The sequence below is a fragment of the Heptranchias perlo genome, unplaced genomic scaffold (genome assembly GCF_035084215.1).
Source record: "Heptranchias perlo isolate sHepPer1 unplaced genomic scaffold, sHepPer1.hap1 HAP1_SCAFFOLD_529, whole genome shotgun sequence".
Lineage (NCBI taxonomy): Eukaryota > Metazoa > Chordata > Chondrichthyes > Hexanchiformes > Hexanchidae > Heptranchias > Heptranchias perlo.
This window is the reverse complement of record NW_027139547.1, coordinates 106,957-127,686: the sequence shown is the minus strand read 5'-3', so window position 1 is coordinate 127,686 and position 20,730 is coordinate 106,957. Positions and strand designations below refer to the sequence as shown.

At 47.9% G+C, this 20,730-nt stretch overlaps 1 non-coding gene and 1 pseudogene across 1 annotated transcript; both read right to left on the bottom strand.

The window, feature by feature from the left end:
• Nucleotides 1–918: 918 nt before the first annotated feature.
• On the bottom strand, nt 919–1,003 carry trnak-uuu (transfer RNA lysine (anticodon UUU)). The gene is given in 2 exon segments: nt 919–954; nt 967–1,003. It is a non-coding gene; the product is annotated as a tRNA-Lys (tRNA).
• A 4,837-nt stretch (nt 1,004–5,840) lies between these two features.
• On the bottom strand, nt 5,841–7,251 carry LOC137314980 (zinc finger protein 135-like; annotated as a pseudogene).
• Between the last annotated feature and the right edge of the window lie 13,479 nt (nt 7,252–20,730).

The window sequence follows — 20,730 nt, the reverse complement described above, 5'->3', positions numbered from 1 at the left end:
CAAAGAGGATGCAAAGTGATACAGACAGGTTAAGTGAGTGGGCTAGAAGTTGGCAAATGAAGTATAAAGTGGGGAAATGTGAGGTTATTAACTTTGGTAGGAAGAATAGAAAAGCAGAATATCTTTTAAAAGGTGAGAGAGTATGAAATGTTGGTGTTCAGAGGGATTTGTGTGTCCTTGTACACGGATCACAGAAAGTTAACATGCAGATGCAGCAAGCAATTAGGAAAGCAAATGGTGTGTTGGCCTTTATTGCGAGGTGGTTGGAGTACAAGGAAAATGAAGTCTTGCTGTAATTATATAGGGCTTTGGTGAGACCACATCTGGAGTACTGTGTACAGTTTTGATCTCCTTACCTGCGGAACGATACACTTGCCTTAGAGTGGGTGCAACAAAGGTTCACTAGATTGATTCCTGGGATAAGAGGGTTGTCCTGTGAGGAGAGATTGAGCAGAATGGGCCTATATTCTCTGGAGTTTACAATAATGAGGTGTTCTCATTGAAACATGTAAAATTCTTAGAGGGCTCGACAGGGTAGATGCTGGGATGCTGTTTCCCCGAGCTGGAGAGTCCACAACTAATGGTTATAATCCCAAGATAAGGGGCCGGCCATTTGGTACAGAGATGAGGAATAATTTCTTCACTGAGAGGGTTGTGAACCATTGGAATTCTCCACCCCAGAGGGCTGTGGATGCTGAGCCATTGAATAGATTCAAAACTGAGGTAGATAGAATTTTGGACACGAAGGAACTCAAGGGATATGGGGATAGGTCGGGAAAGTGGATTTGAGGCCGAAGATCAGCGATGACGTTATCAAATGGCGGAGCAGGCTCGAGGGACTGAATGGCCAATTCTTGCTCCTTTCGCTGATGTTGGTCCGCTGGAAAAGCAGAACTTGCCAGCTGTTTTAAAACTTTTAGCCTGAACAGGGACTTGAACCCTGGATCCTCAGATCACCACCTGTTTTAAAAGTCTGATGCTCTACCGACTGAGCTATCCAGGCTCGCTATAAGATTGGTTTCCATCATACAGATTCATGGTGGGACTCTGAATTATCCCTGTCGATGGAGAAGAAGGGGAGAATTCCTTTTTACAATTTTCAGCAACGTGTTGAGGAGAATCCTTGTTTCTGTTGAACATGATGTAAGAAACATGGACAGCGAACTCGTGATTTTACAATTCTTCTTGTTTGTACAAAATTTCTTGTCATTCGTTCGCAGCAATTAAAAAAAACACTTTACCCAATGGTTCAAAAGCTAAACTTGTTCCACACGGGAGCTGGAAAAGGCCTCTCGACATTTCAGCCGATCAACAATTGAAAGCTGAATAATTTCACCCGTTACACCGTGACACCAGGCAGCAGATTTGCCTCCCGAATTTTCCCTACACGACACTTCAAACCGATGAATCCCTGCTTCACGGAAAGAAGAATTGTGTGTTTGGTTCTTTAGATTTAAAGATGTCGTGCCGGCCGCTTTACCATTTCAGCTCTCGCCAATCGCCCCCTCTCCCTCCTATAAATAAATAAACTCTCACCTGCTATTGCAAGACGGGAGGCCAGAGGAGCCTCAGTGCCCACATGGGGACATGAAGAAGTCGATGTGTTATGGAACCGGTTGTACCTTGAACTCCAGTCAAAATGTTTAGAAGGTTCAACTACTTTAGATGGCGCTGAAACTCACAACCCCAGCATTTCTCGAGTGTATAATTATTGTAGAAATAACGCGCGCTGACCGATTGCTCCACTGGAGCCGCGCACGGTCTGTGTCCCCAGTGCTCCCATCAAACAGCTTCATCCTCGGTCTCTCAATTATCGCTTCCTGATCTTTCCCACACAGAAGCCTCCAACCAAGAGGCGATTCGTTAAACATCAGCAGATCTTTAAAAGCCGTGGAATCTGAAACAAAACCCCAGACAATAAAAGTTCTTAATTATATTATTAGTGACTTAAGGACAATTATTTTCATGGTACTTTAAGGAGGATTTGGGTAAAGTGGGAGCTGAAATTATGAAACTCTCTCTGGGCTGTCGGTGATTGGAGAGATGGGCGTTATTTCATTTGAAAACCGAGGCTCGGAACTTCCTGATGGAGAAGTGTGAGAGAAGATTGTGGTTAGTGGCAGTTGCCGGGGAGATCGAGAGGAGAGGGAGAAAAGTCAAAGTCACAGCTGTGACAGCTCAAGTGCTCTGCTTATCTGTAATATTTAGACAGTAATGTACAGTACAGGACAAACCAGTTTAGAATGTGACCGTGACACGTAAATGTGACGACACGTTCTTGTTTCTGGGCTCATTGAGGTCGGGGTATAATTCTCGATGCGAGGTTCATATCCCGGCGAATCCCGAATTTAGCCCGGGACTTTTGATCTTGATCTGCGGTTCAAACTTTTGCAAAGAGGGAAAGGAAGTCCCCAAATCACTCCACCTGAATCTCAAGCGCTTTCGGAAGAAATTCAGTTCAAACAATCAGGACTTTCAAGGCACCTCAATGACCTGCACTTTCATTGATCGAGCTTTCTTTGCAATTACATTCGACCTTGAAACCGCTCTGGTCTTTCATCTCACTGAAGTAGAGTGTGGCCGCTCTGTATCTGTGAGCATGTCGGTGACGAGGTTCGCTCTGATATTGGTCGCTTTCAATTTTTAAAAATTTCACCAAGCTCAGGGAAAAGAAACCGAGAATCGAATTGTCCCTGTAAGTGATGAATTGAAGGGATTGGTGCTCCAAGCAGATCTGGAAAATGCGCAGTGCGGTCGCTCAGGAATTCCAAATCCACCCTCTCACCACTCGGCGATCATATTAACTGAGCTTTACTCTGGCCCAGTGTCACCGCGCTGAAATCGAGTATTTCTCCGGCACGTTTCTCTTAACTTCACAGTTGCTGGTTTAAGAGTGAAGACCGGCTCGTTGGATTTTCACTCCTGCAAGTTTCAACCATTCATTTTGGAAAAGTAAACTGACAGTAGACAGCTGTTCTATTGGTCACTGCAATCAAAAAGCTCAGCTCAGTGAGTTACTGGTTCAGTGGGTGAATTCTTCACCTGTCTCGGTGGTGCTATCGGTTGGTGTGAAAGTTTGATGGTTCGAGCCCTAATTTCATTTTCCCTCAGGATTCATCGCCTCAAAGTTCCAGGGTTTCAATGTGTGTTTTGTCTGCAAGAAAATGTACCGTGATCATTGCCGGCTGAGCAGGGCTGATATTCCACCATTTACCCTGTTGTCGGAGAGCAGGCACATGAATCATATAAAGCAATGGAACATTGGCTTCACGGAAATCACAATTCATAACCCATTTATTTTAAACGGGTTTATTTTAAATGAGTTAACACCAGCCTTAAATGGTAGACTCAGGACTGTCACACAAACAGGTTAAATCTTCATAGAATAATTACCACGGTCATTTTTAGACTGGATGCCTCACGGTGACTTTTCTGTCAGTGAAGAGAGACGAGAAAGACCAAAGTGCCGTTTGCCCCTCTCAGTGTGGCCCTGAAGGACTGTGTCCAGGCTGAAGTTCTGTTCCCACCGGACGATCCTCCCCCCAGATTGTCCTTTCTGAGCTCCAGTCAGGTGATGCTAAACACTCAGGTGGGAAAGACCAAAATCTACAACAAGGGTTTAAAACAAAGCTGATTTATTTAACAGATATCCAGAATATTAAACTCCAGCCCAGTTATAGGGCTTATTAACATCAGGAGAAACAAACCCCAACTGTCAGAATGAACATGGTTCAGTCCTGGATGGGATTAACAGCAGAATCCAACTCCTGTCGTCACTTTTGAACTCCCTGGTGTCTCAGTACGTGTGATGACTGAGTGAATCCCTTCCCACACACGGAATCATAGAATCAGAGAATGCTACAGCACAGAAGGAAGCCATTCGGCCCATCGTGTCTGTGCCGGCCGAAGAAGAGCTATCCAGCTTAATCCCACTTTCCAGGGCTTGGTCCGTAGCCCTGTAGGTTACGGCACTTCAAATGCACATCCATGCACTTTTGAAATGAGTTGAGGTTTTCTGCCTCGACCACCCTTTCAGACAGTGAGTTCCAGACCCCGACCACCCTGTCCACTTCTGTGTATCCTCGAACTTTATCACTGCTATCCGGAGGTCGAGGAGACAACCATTCGCTCCTCTATGACATAAATCGTGAATTATACCCTGACCCCGACGAGCCCAGAAACAAGAACGTGTCCTTAAATTAAAGTGTGACAGACACATTCTATGAGAGGTCTGTCTGTGCGATGAAATGGTGTTTTTGAACAGTCATTCTGATATCAGTTTCCTCCTCAAACCTCAACAAATACCAATTCCAAAGTGTGACTTTGTCGCTGAATTCCACAAATTAGGTAAAAATAATAAGTAACACAAGACATTGCTGGGAGTTGAACCCAGGATCGCCTGTTCACAAGACAGATGCTTTAACCAACTAAACCACAGCACCAATTCACAGCACCTGTTCCCCACCTCGTCTCACTAATATCGATCAGTGACACGTTACTGTCTGTTCGAGGCACAGACCGTTTTATCTTTGTCTATTTCCCTTGTCCGTTTACCTGTGCATCCTGATACTGCCTGCATTTCTCGCTGTGTTTATCTTTGTGTATCCATCAGTGCGTTGATACACCGATGATTAAGTGTGCTTGTGTTTGTTACATTAAATAAATTCGGGGTTCAGACAATTCTCGCTCTGACATTGGAGAACTATTGAGCTGAACTTTACAGCGAAGTCTTGTTTATTGTGGTGCTGAAACGAAAAAACCGAAGAGGTCCAAAAAGGGAAAAGGAGAAAAAACTTGTGAAGGAAAATAACGACAACAATCAAGGTATTTACAGGTATATTAAGAGAAAAAAGGGTGACTAAGAGTAATGTGGGACCCTTAAAGACAGATGGAGGTGATATTGTAATTGAAAATCAGGAAATGGCAGAGTTGCTAAATATTTACTTTGCATCGGTCTTCATAGAAAAGGATGAGGCGAACATAGCAGAGAGACGAGGAAAACTGTAAATAAATCAAGGGGATTCAGTGTAAATAAAATAATGGCAATGGAGAAAATAATGAGATTGAAGATTGTCAAATCTCCAGGACCTGATGTTTACCATCCCAGGGGAATAAGAGGAATAGGTAAGGAACTTGTACATGCTTACTCATGATCGATCAAAACTCTCTTGATTCAGGAATTGTTGCTTTCATTGAAACATTGTCAATGTCACTCCATTATTTCGGATGGGTCGGAGAGATAAAGTTGGAAATTCTAGGCCTATCAGTCTGACGCCTGTTGTGGGGAAGTTACCAGTATCCGTTATTGGGGAAAGAATGACTGAACACTTGGATAAATATGGAGTAATCAGAGAGAGCCAGCATGGATTTGTAAAGGGGAAGTCAAGTCTAACAAAGCTCGTTGAACTTTTTGAAGATGTAACTAACGTGCTCGATAATGGAGTGTCTCTGGGTGTTAGATGGACATTGACTTCCAAAGGCATCCAATAAGGGACCACATAAGAGACTGTCAACAAAAATTAGAGTGCGTGGAATTTAAGGCAACCTATTGAAATGGGTCGGGAGTTGGTTAGAAGGTGGGAGGCAGAGGCCCGGGATAATAAGGGATGTACTCAAATTGGCCGGATGTGATTAGTTCTGGAGCATCAGCTTTTTCCGATATGTATAAATGAGGGAGATGAAGGAATCGAGAGCCGAACACTCACGTTTGTCGCTGACATCGAGTTAGGAGGCGCAGTGAGTAGTGTAGATGGGAGCATAAAGTTACAAAGGGAAATTGATAGATTCAGTGAGTTGGTAAAACTGTGTCACATGGAGCTTACATCGAATGTACATCACAGAAACAGGCAATTCGGCCCAACTAGACTATACCGGTGTTTATGCTGCAGACGAGCCTCCTCCAACCCCTCTTCATCTAACCCTATGAGCAAACTCTAATATTCCCTTCTCCTCTATGTGCTTATCCAGCTTCCCCGTAAATGCATCCATTCTATTCGCCTTAACTACTCCTTGTGGTGGCGAGTTGAACATTCTAACGCCTCTCTGGGTAAGTCTGTTTCTCTTGAATGCCAGATTGGATACATTAGTGACTGTATTAATGTTTCAGAAGATGGGATGATCGAGTGAATCTCTTCCCACACACGGAGCAGGTGAAAAGTCTCTCCCCAGTGTGAGTGCATCGATGTCTCAGCAGTTCGTTTCTGATTTTAAATCTCTTCCCACAGTCAGAACATTTAAAGGTCTCTCAGTGTGAACTCGCTGGTGTGACAGAAGGAGGGATGACCGAGTGAATCTCTCCTTACACACGGAGCAGGAGAACGGCCTCTCCCCAGTGTGAACTCGCTGGTGTCTCAGCAGGTTGGATGACTGAATGAATCTCTTCCCACACACAGAGCAGGAGAATGGCCTCTCCCCAGTGTGGGAGCATTGGTGCATCAGCAGGGTGGATGACCGAGTGAATCCCTTCCCACACGCAGAGCAGGTGAACGGCCTCTCCCCAGTGTGGGTGCGTTGGTGCATCAGCAGGGTGGATGACCGAGTGAATCCCTTCCCACACGCAGAGCAGGTGAACGGTCTCTCCCCATTGTGGGTGCGTTGGTGTGTCAGCAGATGAATTTTGCTTTTAAATCTCTTCTCACAGTCAGAACATTAAAAAGGTCTCTCATCGGAGTGCACTCGCTGGTGTGACAGAAGGTGTGATGACCGAGTGAATCTCTTCCCACACGCAGAGCAGGTGAACGGCCTCTCCCCAGTGTGAACTCGCTGGTGTCTCAGCAGGTTGGATGCCCAAGTGAATCCCTTCCCACAAGCAGAGCAGGTGAACGGCCCCTCTCCAGTGTGAGTGCGTTGGTGTGTCAGCAGATGAATTTTGCTTTTAAATCTCTTCTCACAGTCAGAACATTTAAAAGGTCTCTCATCAGAGTGAACTCGCTGGTGTGACAGAAGGTGTGATGACCGATTGAATCCCTTCCCACACACGGAGCAGGTGAACGGCCTCTCCCCAGTGTGAGTGCGTTGGTGTTTCAGCAGATTACTTTTGCATTCAAACCTCTTCTCACAGTCAGAACATTTAAAAGGTCTCTCCCCAGTGTGAACTCGCTGGTGTGTCAGGAGGCCGGATGACTGACTGAATCCCTTCCCACACACGGAGCAGGTGAACGGCCTCTCCCCAGTGTGACGGCGTCGATGAGTTTCCAGCTGTGACGGGTAATTGAATCCCTTCCCACAGTCCCCGCATTTCCACGGTTTCTCCGTGGTCCGGGTGTCCTTGTGTCTCTCCAGGTTGGACGATCAGTTGAAACCTCGTCCACACACAGAACACGTGTACGGTTTCCCCCAACTGTGAATGGTGTGATGTTTTTTCTGGCTGTGTAACTGGTTAAAGCTCTTTCCACAGTCAGTGCACTGGAACACTCTCACTCGGGTGTGTGTGTCTCGTTGCTTTTCCACTCACACTGATGTTTGAAACCTTCTCCCATGGATAGAACAGACAAACATTTCTCCTTCCACATTCTAAGGCCGATGATATTCAGGTCCTGATGAATCGAGTGACTCTGTCAGATCTTGATGTGATCTTTGGTTTGAGTTTCCCTCTGCAAATCCTCCCCTGTAAAAGGAGTTCATAAAAGTTATCAATGTAAGTACAGGATAGAAATTCAGATCAGACAACTCTACTTTCTATGGAACATTATTTCCTCTCTCATTCCTCAAAGCTGTAAATCCCCGTCCCACACACTCTCCCTCCTCCCTGTGCTGAAATCCAAACCCATCGCATCATCTTTCAGTGGCCCGAATCCATGAGTGAAAGGGTGAGAGAGGAATGTGAGATTGAATGTGAGTGAGTGTGTGAGAGTGTGAGTGTGAGAGAGTGTGAGTACAGCAGTGGGCTCGGTGTGGAGAATGAAGTGGAGCAGGTGGAGCATGTTTCAGTGGGGCAGCAGTGATCATAATCTCATTCGGTTTAGAACAGTTATGGAAAAGGACAGGGGACAGTCAAATGTGAAAACTCTTAACTGGAGGAGGGCTAATTCCAGTGAGTTAAAAAGGGATCTTGTCCGTGTGGATTGGAATCAAAAATTGGCAGGCAGAAGAGTAATTGAACAATGGGAGGCCTTCAAAGAGGAGTGGGTTTGGGTACAGAGTGGACAGATTCCCACTAGGTGGAAAGGAACAGCATCCAAAGCTCGAGCTCCCTGGATGACTGAAGATATAGAGATCACCATTTCTCCTTCATTTACAGACTCTCCCTGACCGATCACCATTTCTCCTTCATTTACAGACTCTCCCTGACCGATCACCATTTCTCCTTCATTTACAGACGCTCCCTGACCGATCACCATTTCTCCTTCATTTACAGACGCTCCCTGACCGATCACCATTTCTCCTTCATTTACAAACGCTCCCTGACCGACCTCCATTTCTCCTTCATTTACAGACGCTCCCTGACCGATCACCATTTCTCCTTCATTTACAGACGCTCCCTGACCCATCACCATTTCTCCTTCATTTACAGACGCTCCCTGACCGATCACCATTTCTCCTTCATTTACAGACGCTCCCTGCCCGATCACCATTTCCCCTTCATTTACAGACGCTCCCTGATGGATCACCATTTCTCCTTCATTTACAGACGCTCCCTGACCGATCCCCATTTCTCCTTCATTTACAGACGCTCCCTGACCGATCACCATTTCCCCTTCATTTACAGACGCTCCCTGCCCGATCACCATTTCCCCTTCATTTACAGACGCTCCCTGACCGATCACCATTTCTCCTTCATTTACAGACGCTCCCTGACCGATCCCCATTTCCCCTTCATTTCCCGGCGGGTAGTGAGGGGGGGATAATGTTCACTGTTTTATATTCGGGTCTGGGGCCGCACTCGGGGTTTGTAAAGCCTGAGCCTGGGCCTGAGCCCGGACCCGGGCCCCGGGGTTTATTGAGCCTCTTGCTCCGATCCTCTGACCTGCACCGAACGCGCTCCTCCCGCAGCCTCGACTGGCCGCGCATGCTCAGGACACACTGACCGGAAATGAGTCACTACTGCGCCTGCGCACTGGGCTCCACTGATTCAGATAGGGCACAATCTGAACCGCGCTGCATGCTGGGTGCTGCAGCCGCCATTGATGATCATAATATCAGGCCGGAAAACAAAGACATTGGAAGCAGGAAGAGCGCGTTTGGAACAAAGATAATAAAATAAACTGAAAGCCCAGCTCTTCGTGTCATTTAAATCGGCACAAACACACAGCGCAGACGCTCCACCACTTTGGTGAACTCCAGAAAATATTTTTTCGGTAACTTTTATTAATTTCGTTTTATTAAATGTTGCAACTGGCGGGTTCAATTAATATTTATTTTCGAACTGCACCTCAGGATGTCAGTCTCAACACTAGTCCCGCCCTGGTGATTAAGGAGAGTTCCGGACCAATAGGAGGAGCGGAAATTGACTTGAGGGGTGGGCGGCTGAGGGGTGAGTTGGTCCTCCAACCAATCGGAGTGTGTGAGGGGTGGGAGTTGTGGCACCGAATGGGCGGGTCGAAGCCCAGATGTCCCTCATTGTCTGAAACATAATTTTTGAAACCTAATTTATCTTAAACTCCTGGAGACAACTCGACCTTTCTGTTGCGTCTTGAAACAGATCAAACCAGATGAGGTGGAGCAAACATTTCAACATTTGTAAGAAAAACACATTAACTAAGAACAGCCAACATGGATCATTTGAGATAACTCAAGTCTACTGATAAAGTGAATGTCGTGGTTGTTGTGGACATTGATTGTGAAAGGGTTTTTGGTAAAATGCCGGACAGGAGGCTTGTTGATAAAATTAGTACTTACCGTATTAAAAGGAATGAGGCAGTGTGTATAGGAAGTTGTGTGAAGGGCAGAAAACAGTAAGTAGTGGTTAATGGATGTTCTCCAGACTGGAGGGATGTAAACAGTGGTGTCCCCCAGGGTCAGTGTTGGGACCATTGCTAACCACAATACAGAGAATGATCTGAGCTTGGGTATGTGGGACACAAGGTGAAGATTTCGAGATGACGCCAAAATTGGCACCGGGGCAACTGTGAAGAGGAGTGTCAGAGACTTCACTGTGACGTCCACGGGTTAGTAAATGGGCCAGGTGAAATTTAATGCAGAGAAATGTGACGTGATGCATTTTGAGAGGAAGAAAAATGAGATGAAATGTAAACTAAATGGACAAAGTTTAAAAGTAGAGAAGCAGAGAGACTTAGGGATGGAAGGTTCGAAATAATGCATTGTCTTATTAATTAACAAGTCTGAGAGTCAGCAACTTTAATACCTCATGAAGAAATATATGAGCAAATTCTCTTTCCTCTCCCATACCAGACGAAACATGCAAATCCCCCGTGTAGACGAGATCAGCCCTCTGGATGGAACCACGGACTCCCTGAGCTTGATCTCCGGTGTCTCCAGTCCCAACTGCCCCTTACATCAGTATCCCCTCACTTTTATACCCTGTTGTGATCCATCTCTGTCACTGGAGCTGGAACTTCCCTAATCTGTGGTTTACAAGGACACATTGCTTGGTTCCCAGCAGTTATTTATCTTCAGTAGTGTTCTCATGATCCCTGAACTACCCTGCTTACTGTTAATTAGAATCATAGAATCATAGAAAATTTAGGCACAGAAGGAGGCCATTCGTCCCATCGTGTTCCCGCCAGCCGAAAATGAGCCACCCAGCCTAATCCCACTTTCCAGCACTTGGTCCATAGCCTTGTCGGTCACGGCACTTCAGGTGCATATCCGGGTACCTTTTAAATGAGTTGAGGGTTTCTGCCTCTACCACCCTTTCAGGCAGTGAATTCCAGACACTCACCACCCTCTGGGTGAAAAATGTCTTCCTCAGCTCCTCAATAATCCTTCTACCAATCACTTTAAATCTATGCCCTGCCCCTTGTTTATTGACCTCTCTGCTACGGGAAATCGGTTCTTCGTCTCCAGCCAATCACGGCCATACATAAATTTGTACACCTCAATTAAATCAATCCTCAGCCTTGTTAGACTCGATTTTTTGGATCAAAACCAGACGGAGACGGAACTGCTGACCAAGTTAAAGTTTATTAGAAAACCTTGTGCACAAAGGGAGAGTGGCAGCTTCCTCAAGCTCGTGACTAACTCTCAAAGGAACGTCAGCACTACAAGCATGTTTATACCTTTCAATAAGCAACACCCACCTGCCGTTGAATGTGGTACAGGTCTATGTAACTACAGAGGGTTTCATTGGGTGGTATAGTCTGCCACTCATTTGTCAGGTGCTACCTTGGGTCGTCCCATGACATTAAACATCTCACATTCCTGAGGAGGACACTTATCAATAAACACAAGTCCCAGACATTGCAACTACACAAAGGGTCTTCACAAAGTCCTGAGCAGCTGCTCCTATCTGACTCCCTTTTGAGCTGGGGTAACCTTGGAGATATCCACCGCTCCTCCCTTAATCATCTGAAGTGAGCTAGTTAGGATAAACAATGTCGGCTTTCGGCCTTGGATAAACATTCCCTAGTGTGTTCTGGAGATAAGCGAGGTGGTGGACACAAATCCAACAAACCTGCCTTTGTCAGCTTTTACAGTGTGGGTTACGAGCAGCTCCCATAATGGTCAAGTATCCCATCATGCTTTGCTGCTACCTCAATGCTACATGTGCGATTTAACTACTTGTGTGTGTGAGGATAGGAGTGGCTAATCATTCTTTAATATATATATATATATCAGGTTAGGTGAGGAGGGGCTGGAGGTTTTGGATTTCTGTTCACAAGCCTATTTTCCAGTCCAACAGTCCCCCCTCCAAACCTGGACATTGGATTATTCAGGGAAAAGCAAGAGCGCAAGTGACTGAGGTTTTGTATAATAATCAACCTAATTTACTCCCCCTCTCCCCTCTCCAGCCCACTGGCTATTCCAGGGGGATCCTCTATTGGTCACATATGATCCGACAAGAGTCCTGTCGAGGCGGCCGCCCGTCGAGGCACCGGGTCTGCATCAAAAGAGGGTAATTAGTCATTTACATTAAAACCATTCCCGATTCAATCTCCTGCTGCTCTCCTCACCCACACACTTGATTTTTCCCACAAGCGGCTGAAATCGTCTGAAGCACGGGTGGGGGAAGGGCGCATGCACCAGCTGTTTTAACCTCCTGTCCAGCCAGATGTTTTGCCACAGCCCGTTTACATTTCTTACATGCCACACATAGCAGAATAAAGACCAGTATTAACTGCACCATGACCAAAACATGGGAAATTAGTCGGATCCATGTGTGAATCTGTACATTTAGTCCCCAGTCCCATAAGACATCCCACCACATGATGTCTTTCCTCAACTCCTTGCTCCCCTGTTCCATGGTATCATACACCTGCTGGGAATGTTCAACCTTCTCTCGTAACTGTCTCAGGTGTTCGGGCAATGGAGGTATTGGATATGCAATCGTGTTGATGTAGTTCCATACGTCGTTCCTAATGTCTTCAGACACTTGAAAAAAGGTCGTGTTGTCCTGGTGTATGTCCACCAGCTCCTCATGTCCAATTCGTACAGGAATTTCCGGGGTGAAGCTAAACTCCGGACTGGAGATGGCACACGTTAAGGAGCGTAACTAACACATACCCACCTCGGCTATCATCCAGATAGCACGTGTGTGTACCAAACTCGTCCCGGCACCATTCTAACTCCGAGTCAGTAGCTGCCCGCCCATAAACCAGCAGTCCCAACAATCCTATCATCCCTGATACAGACCAATTCATACTGTCAAAGTCGCCACTGTCCCAGGTTCAGGGACCAGTGCTGGGCCGGGGTAGGCGAAGAGGGGTCCGATAGACCTGGGAAAAGGGGAAAGAAACAGAGAGGAGGATGAAGAGGAGGGAAATATTCCAGCCTGGGTAACCAATAGTTGGAGAGTCAATATGTCCGGTAGCGGTGACAATACTGGGGCCGGCCCGTGTACCTGTAAGGCAGAGAGAGAGATACATAACATCCTAAACAATTGACTCGATCTTCTGACCTTGGTCCTGGAAAAAAAAACAAGAAAGCTGATTCGCATTATTCTTAACGATTTATTACGCATCTGTTAACCCCTCCACACGTCCTGTTCCAATCCAGTCCGATCCGTTCATGCTGCAGCAATCAGCTTGAGGAGGGAGACGCTGACATCTAGAGAGATAGTGTGCCTCCTGTAAATGCTGGACCCGGAAATGGTTAGCCTGGTTGGTCTCACTGAGCAGACGCTGGTATGTCAGGAGGGTGTTTTGGAACTGGGAGGTGTCCCCTGTGCCCAGTGGGGGTGCGTCTTGGGGTAACACCATGGCCCGTCCAGTCATTAGTTCGAATGGTGTAAAGCCGGTGCTTTTGGCTGGCGTGGCCCGTAATCGCCAAAGATTAGCGGGGAGGACGGTGTTCCACCCTTTACCGGTCTGCAGGATGATTTTACTGATGGATTGTTTTAGCGTGCGGTTCATTCCCTCTCCCATTCCAGACGATTGAGGATGGCAGGGGATGTGGAACCGCTGTCGGACCCCCAAAAGAGCCAAAGCCTGTTTCATTGTCTTGCCGGTGAAATGAGTTCCCTGATCCGAATCTATCTGGTAGGGCACTCCCCAGCGAGGAATGACCTCCATGGCTAGGATTTTTGCTGCTGCTTCGGCCGTGTTCCCCCTGGTCGGGAAATCCTCCACCCAGCGAGTGAAAAGGTCAATGATGACAAAAACATGGCTGTACCCGCCACTGGGAGGGAGGGGGCAATTCCCGTTTGGAGACAGGGCAAACAGAAGCGTCCGGACTCGTGGATTTCCCTGGCCAGGCCGGGCCACCACCAGGTGTCAGCTATGAGGTAGTATAATTTGCACCCTCCCAGGTGTGCGGGTTCATGGTCGGATTGTATCAGGGCTCGTCTAAGGGCTGTCGGGACCACATACCGGGTCTCATGAGGCCAAAACCCCTGGGCGTCTTGATGTGCTCCCTCTTGCACCCAGAGGTGGATATTCTCGGGGGACTCAGAGAGGTACGCGGTTAGGAGGGACTCCCTTGTTACCTCGCTAGTCCTTTCCCTTGTGCTTCCCCTCTGCAGAATTAAGAGCCGTCACGGGGAGGGTGAAGGCCGCCTGCTTAGCGGCCAAATTCGCAGCCCGGTTCCCTCTGATTTCCGGGGTCTCCTCCGTCTGATGGGCCCGAATCTTAATGACAGCCCCCAAGGTGGGACCATCCGCTGCCCGAATAAGCTCGGCGATCGCAGGGCCGTGCTTAATTGAGTGGCCTAAGGTAGTCAAACAGCCTCGTCGCTGCCAGAGACGCGAGTAGTCATGGACGACAGAGTAAGCATCCTGGCTGTCAGTGTATATGTTCGCCGTTGTCCCTTCCGCCAATTGGAGGGCTTTGGTGAGCGCGGTGATCTCTGCCAGTTGCCCCCCTCCTCCGTTCCCAAGGCCCCTTGAGCAAGAGTCTGTCCTGACGGACCCACCACGGCCCATCCGTTGACCCGTCGGCCCCCGTGGTAAAAGCTGGACCCGTCGACAGACATTTCTAAACAGGCCCGGACTATGGGTTCCGTAAGGAGAGGTCCCTGACTCCAGTAGCGTAAAATAGTCGTGAATCATGAGGAGTCCCTTCATCAATCAGGAAAGACGCCGGGTTCGTTCGAGGGTCAGTTATCACCTCGATCCGGATCCCCTTACCGAACAAACACGCCTCCCATCTCGCACGCCTCTGATTGGAAGTTGTTTTTACGCTGCCTGTGAGGAGTTTTGATGTGGAGATGCCGGTGATGGACTGGGGTTGACAATTGTAAACAATTTTACAACACCAAGTTATAGTCCAGCAATTTTATTTTAAATTCACAATTGTGAGGAGTTTAACGAGGCTGTGACGGGTGTGTCGGATAACTTTACCGGGACCTACCATGGGCTCTCTTGCTTCTACAGCCGGTGCCGCACAGTCGGTGGCGGCCAGATATGGAGGCTGTCCTGTCATAGAGGGTGGTATTGGGCAGGAATAGTACCCCACCGGCCGGATGTGATCGTCCCGGAATTGTCCCACCACCGCACTATACGCCCGATTGCCCACCCAATTCCACAAATGGGAGGGTTTTGCAGGGTCCGGGAGACCCAGGGCAGGTGCATTAGCCAAAGTGATTTTGACCATTTCAAAAGCTTCGACTGCCTCAGGTGTCCAATCCAGTCTCGCCTCTCCCGGGGGCCCTCCCTTTAGGAGGTTGTTTAAGGGACTTGCCAATTCGGTGAAGTCAGTTCCGTACGTGAGGCAGTAATTGAACAAACCCATTACACTCCGCAGGACGGGGACAGGCATTTGTAAAAGTGCTCGGACCCCCTCGGGGGTTAACGGTCTCCCTTCTGGGGAGATGATCTGACCCAGATAGATAACCCATCTGAGCCCCACCTGGGCCTTAGTCGGATTCAGTTTAAAACCTCCAACGATTAGCGTCTCCAAGACACATGTTAGGGCGTCTAAATGATCTGAGGGTGAAGGGCTTCTGATGAGAAAGTCGTCGACATACTGGAGACAGGCGGGGGTTTGCATGCGGGCATCCACCATTGCCGGTTGGAGAGCCTTTTCCAGACTCGTGGAAAATAATGGGGGAATGGTGGAATCCGTGGGGCAGCCGGGTCCAGGTATATTGAGTGGACCGCACAGTGAAGGCAAAACATTCCCCGGACCCAGCGTCCAGAGGACAGGTCCAGAACCCGTTTTGGATGTCCAGTGCCGTAAATATGGACAGGCCTGGGTGGAGGCCGTTTAAAATGGGAGCGGGGTTTGCTACTGGAGCGTGGAGTTTATCTGTGACTTTGTTCAGGGCCGTATAGTATATGGTCAGCCTCTAAGATGCATCTGGCTTTTGTACAGGCCATACGGGGGAGTTGGTCCGGGAACGGGTCTCAATCACTATCCCGGTTTCTAACAAATCTCCCACTATTGACTCAACGGCACGTTGGGCCTCCGGCCGAAGGGGATACTGCCGGTGAGCCTCGTGGTCGGGTCCGTGAACCCTGACAGGGTCCATCTGTGCCCTACCGCAATCTAGCTTGTGGGTAGCCCATGCGAGAGGGTAAACTGCGCAAACTTTCCCCCATATCCCTTCCTCCGCCCAAGCACGCTCAATCGGTCGGAGGACCTGTACCCCACACTGTTGGGTATAATCTGCTGAAAAGGGAAACCTCCCCCTCCCGGCCCCCCTATTTGCAGTGAGTGGTCACTCAAGGCAGGTTCGCCTCTATCTGGTGCAAGATGTCCATTCCCAAAATCAGACCCTGGTTATTGGGACCTTCCCAGAGCCTGGCCCGGGGGATAGCTGTAGGGGGATTGGAATGCTCTGGCGAAGGATCACGCTCTCCCCACTAACCCCGCTGATATGTATTTTTTTGTTCACGGTAGGAAAATCTGAGTCGGTTATCGACACCGAGGCTCCCGTGTATAAAAGAGCACAATACTGCCGGCCTCCTAACAGTACGTTTAGACACGGGCGGGTGGCCCCCGGTCCTCCGACGGAGGAGGCCGTGGTGTCCAATCCTTGATGAGGGGAAGATGGGAGGAGGAGAGCTCGCAGTCCCTCCAATTCACGGTCGGATAACCCCTCCCTTTGTTGGTCTTTGTGACCCCTGAGGGGTTCCCCGGGGCCCCTGTCCTCCCCTTCCCCCCACCCTTTCCGTAACACGTGGCTTGGCTATGCCCCGGGCGCCCACAATTGGTTCATGGTTTCATTTTCACGGGGCAATCTCGATATAAATGGCCTGTTTCCTGGCAATTATAGCAGGCACGATCCTCTCGGGCTACTGCTACCGGTTCTGTTTTAATTTTTGGGCTAGTGTGGTGCGGGATTCACGGCAGGACGGATAGGGTGTGGCCCTGGCGGTGAGTGTGGGTGTCTGTCAGATAGAACCCGAAAAGCCGACGAGTCCATTCCCGAAGCCCTGCCTCAATGGCCTGTGGACTGGCCCCCATCCTAAGCGCTGTTTGGTATAGTTTATCCAGTCCCCGAATTAAGCTATCTATAAATCTTGGATCGTTGTGGTTGGCGGGGATGCCGTTGGTCTGTCCCCAATGTTCATACCGTTCAATTACCCGGTCAATATACGCACTGGGGTCTTCCCCAGGGTTTTGTCGTGGAGTCGTGAGTTCTGTCCAGGTGGCAGTGCCGTTACCCAATCCATCTTGAACCCAGGTCTTTAGAGCTTCAAATTGGGTGTCATACTCGACCATAGTGGCTGGGACTTGCAAATCCCAAGGGGGCAACGCCCCAAAGACAGCAGAGAGGCACTTAATCTCAATGATATCTTTTATGTCCTTTATGGACAGGTTAAAATGTCGGGCGGCGCTTTGTATCTTTGCCCATACGTCGACAATGGGATTATATCACTTCAGGTCGGGAATGAGAAGGATCAGGCTGGATCTCTCCTGTGGTGTTAAAGGCTGAGATTCCCCCCAATGTGCCCCTGCCTCCCATTTACCCATTTGCTGCCCCTCCGGCTGGGTTTGGATTTACTCGGACAGGGGCCAGGGGTTTCGGCTCCCCATTTCCAGGTTGTACCGGTGCCGAAGGGCAGATACGGTTGTATTCGGGAGGCACTCAGGCTGCGGCGTTTTGTGCTGCAGAGCCTCCATTGCCTTAACAATTCCCCCCACATTCCTGTAAATCGTCTAACTCCTCCGTTGCTGGCACTTCCAGATCCAAAAGGCTGCAAACTCGAACTTTAGCCTCTTGTACAGGTCTCAAAAAGTCCTGGAGAGAAGACGGTCTCCCCCATTTGTCCACGATTAAATATCCTGTCTGATCTGCCCAACTAGCGAGCAGAACGGTACCATAATTAATTTGTTTAGCAGCCTTGTGTCCCGCCCACCACTTTATTTGATCGACGACTGGACTCGTTTCCTTCCATCCGTTCCTGATCATTGCACTTTGATATTTTAAATTAGCCTCTTGGACTCGTTTTACAACAGAGACACTGGTGGGCAGAGCCGGGACGTCCGGAGGAAGGGGTTTCCCCTCGTTACTCATGTCAATCATTACGTATATCCTTATGCTCTATCTTATACTTTAATTTATTTTACTCTAATCTTATACTTTAATCGGCACAAACGTATCACCTTATAGTCTAATTTATACACACTCACTGGTCCCCGGATCACGATCCTGTGGTGGTTGTCGTTCCCTTCGCCTACTTAATCCTGGCCGTCACGTGGGACTTGGTCCTCTTAATTCAGGCTCAGGTTCGGTGTTTGAGATAAACCACCACCCTTGTCCGTGTCGATCACCACGTGACTCTCAAAATCCAACCTTATACTGTATCGGAATAACGGCATAAACTTATACTCCAAGCAAACAAACACTTACACTATATCTTATATACCTACAGGTCGAGTCAATTCCGTCAATCCGTGGTCTCCGTGAGGAATTTTACTACGTGGATAATTTTAATACTGCGGCAAGTGCCACTGCCAATCCTGTCTCCAATGATGAGCCGAGCCCCTACCATAGGCTACCGGCCTCACCCTCGAGGGCTTTATGCAGGGGCACCCCCCATCTGGAGTACAGGGCTATCCTGTTTCACTATACCACGTACCCTCCAATACAGGATCCGTTAGCCTACCTGCAGCGCAGTATCCCACTTCTGACACCAACTGTTAGACTCGAATTTTTGGAGCAAAACCAGACGGAGACAGAACTGCTGACAAAGTTAAAGTTTATTAGAAAACTTTGTGCACAAAGGGAGAGTGGTCAGCTTCCTCAAGCTCGTGACTAACTCTCAAAGGAACATCAGCACTACAAGCATGTTTATACCTTTCAATAAGCAACACCCACCTGCTGTTAAAGGTGAGGGTACATGTTTACGTAACTACAGTGGGTTTCATTGGGTGGTATAGTCTGCCACTCATTTGTCAGGGGCTACCTTGGGTCGTCCCATGACATTAAACATCTCACATTCCTGAGGAGGGCCCTTATCAGTAAACACATAAGTCCCAGATATTGAGACTGGGCGGGGGTCTTCACAAGTCCTGACCAGCTCATCCCTCACTCCCTTTTGTGCTGGGGTGACCTTGGAGATATCCACCGCTTCTCCCTTAATCATCCCAAGTGAGTTAGTTAGGATAAACAATGTCCTTGAGTAAACATTCCTTAGTGTGCTCTGGAGATAATCGAGGGGGTGGCCATAAATCCAACAAACCTGCCTTTGTCAGCTCTTACAGTGTGGGTTACGAACTGCTCCCATAATGGTCAAGTATCCCATCATGCTTTGCTGCTACCTCAATGCGACATGTGCGATTTAACTATCGAATTTTTGTGAGGATAGGAGTGGCTAATCATTCTTTATTATATATATATCAGGTTAGGTGAGGGGAGGCTGGAGGTTTTGGATCTGGGTTCACAAGCGTATTTTTCCAGTCCAACAACAGTGAGGAGGAGAGTGACAGGACAAAGACAGGTTGGTGGAATGGGCAGAAACATGGCAGATGAAATTTAACGCAAAGAAGTGCGAAGCGATACATTTTGGTGGAAGAACGAGGAGAGGAGAAATAAACTGAAGGGCACAATTCGAAAGGAGCTGCAGGAACCGAGAAATCTGGGGGTTCATGTGAACAAATCTTTAAAGATGGCCGGGCAGATTGAGAAAGCGGTTAAAGAAGCACACAGGATCGCGGGCTTCACAAATAGAGGCATAGAGTACATAAGGAAGGAAGTTATGATGAACCTTTATAAAACACTGGTTCGGCCACAACTGCAGTATTGTGTCCAGTTCTTGGCACCGCACTTTAGGAAGGATGTGAAGGCCTTTGAGAAGGTGCAGAACAGATTTATTAGAAAGGTTCCAGGAATGAAGGACTTCAGTTACGTGGATAGACTGGAGAAGCTGGGGTTGTTCTCCTGAGAGCAGAGAATGTTGAGAGGATATTTCATCGATGTTTTTAAAAACATGAAGATTCTAGACAGAGTGGATCGAGAGAAACTGCTCCCATGGGCGGAAGGGTCAAGAACCAGAGGACAAAGATTTATGGTGATTGCAAAAGAATCAAAGTCAACATGAGGAAAAACGCTTTTGCACAGCGAGTGGTTAAGATCTGGAACTCACTGCCTAAGTGAGTGCTGTAGGCAGATTCAATCGTGGCTTTCAAAAGAGAATTGGATAAGTACTTGAAGGGAAAAAAATGCAGGGCTACGGGTAAACTGGAGGAGTGGTGGGGAGGGGGTTGTGACAAGCTGGATTGCTCTTGCAGAGGGCCAGCACGGACTCGACGTGCCGAATGGCCTCCTTCCGTGCTGTTACCATTCTATGATTCTGGGATTCAAAGAGGCAGAAACAAAATAACTCAAACTTGTGAAACCCGAGATCTTTAGATCTTTAGTCTAACGCCCTCCCAACTGAGCGATTACCGCCCCACTGCAAATTGAACTTTGTGTCCTTATGTTGGAAGAAAATATAACCCCAGGAGGAATTGCCCCTCCCGGTCAATCCGCACTTCATATATAAACATCACACTCATATATACACACCCACAGTTCATAGATAAACATCACACTGATATATACACACCCACAGTTCATATATAAACATCGCACTCATATATACACACCCACAGTTCATATATAAACATCGCACTCATATATACACACCCACATTTCATATATAAACATCGCAATCATATATACACACCCACAGTTCATAGATAAACATCACACTCATATATACACACCCACAGTTCATATATAAACAT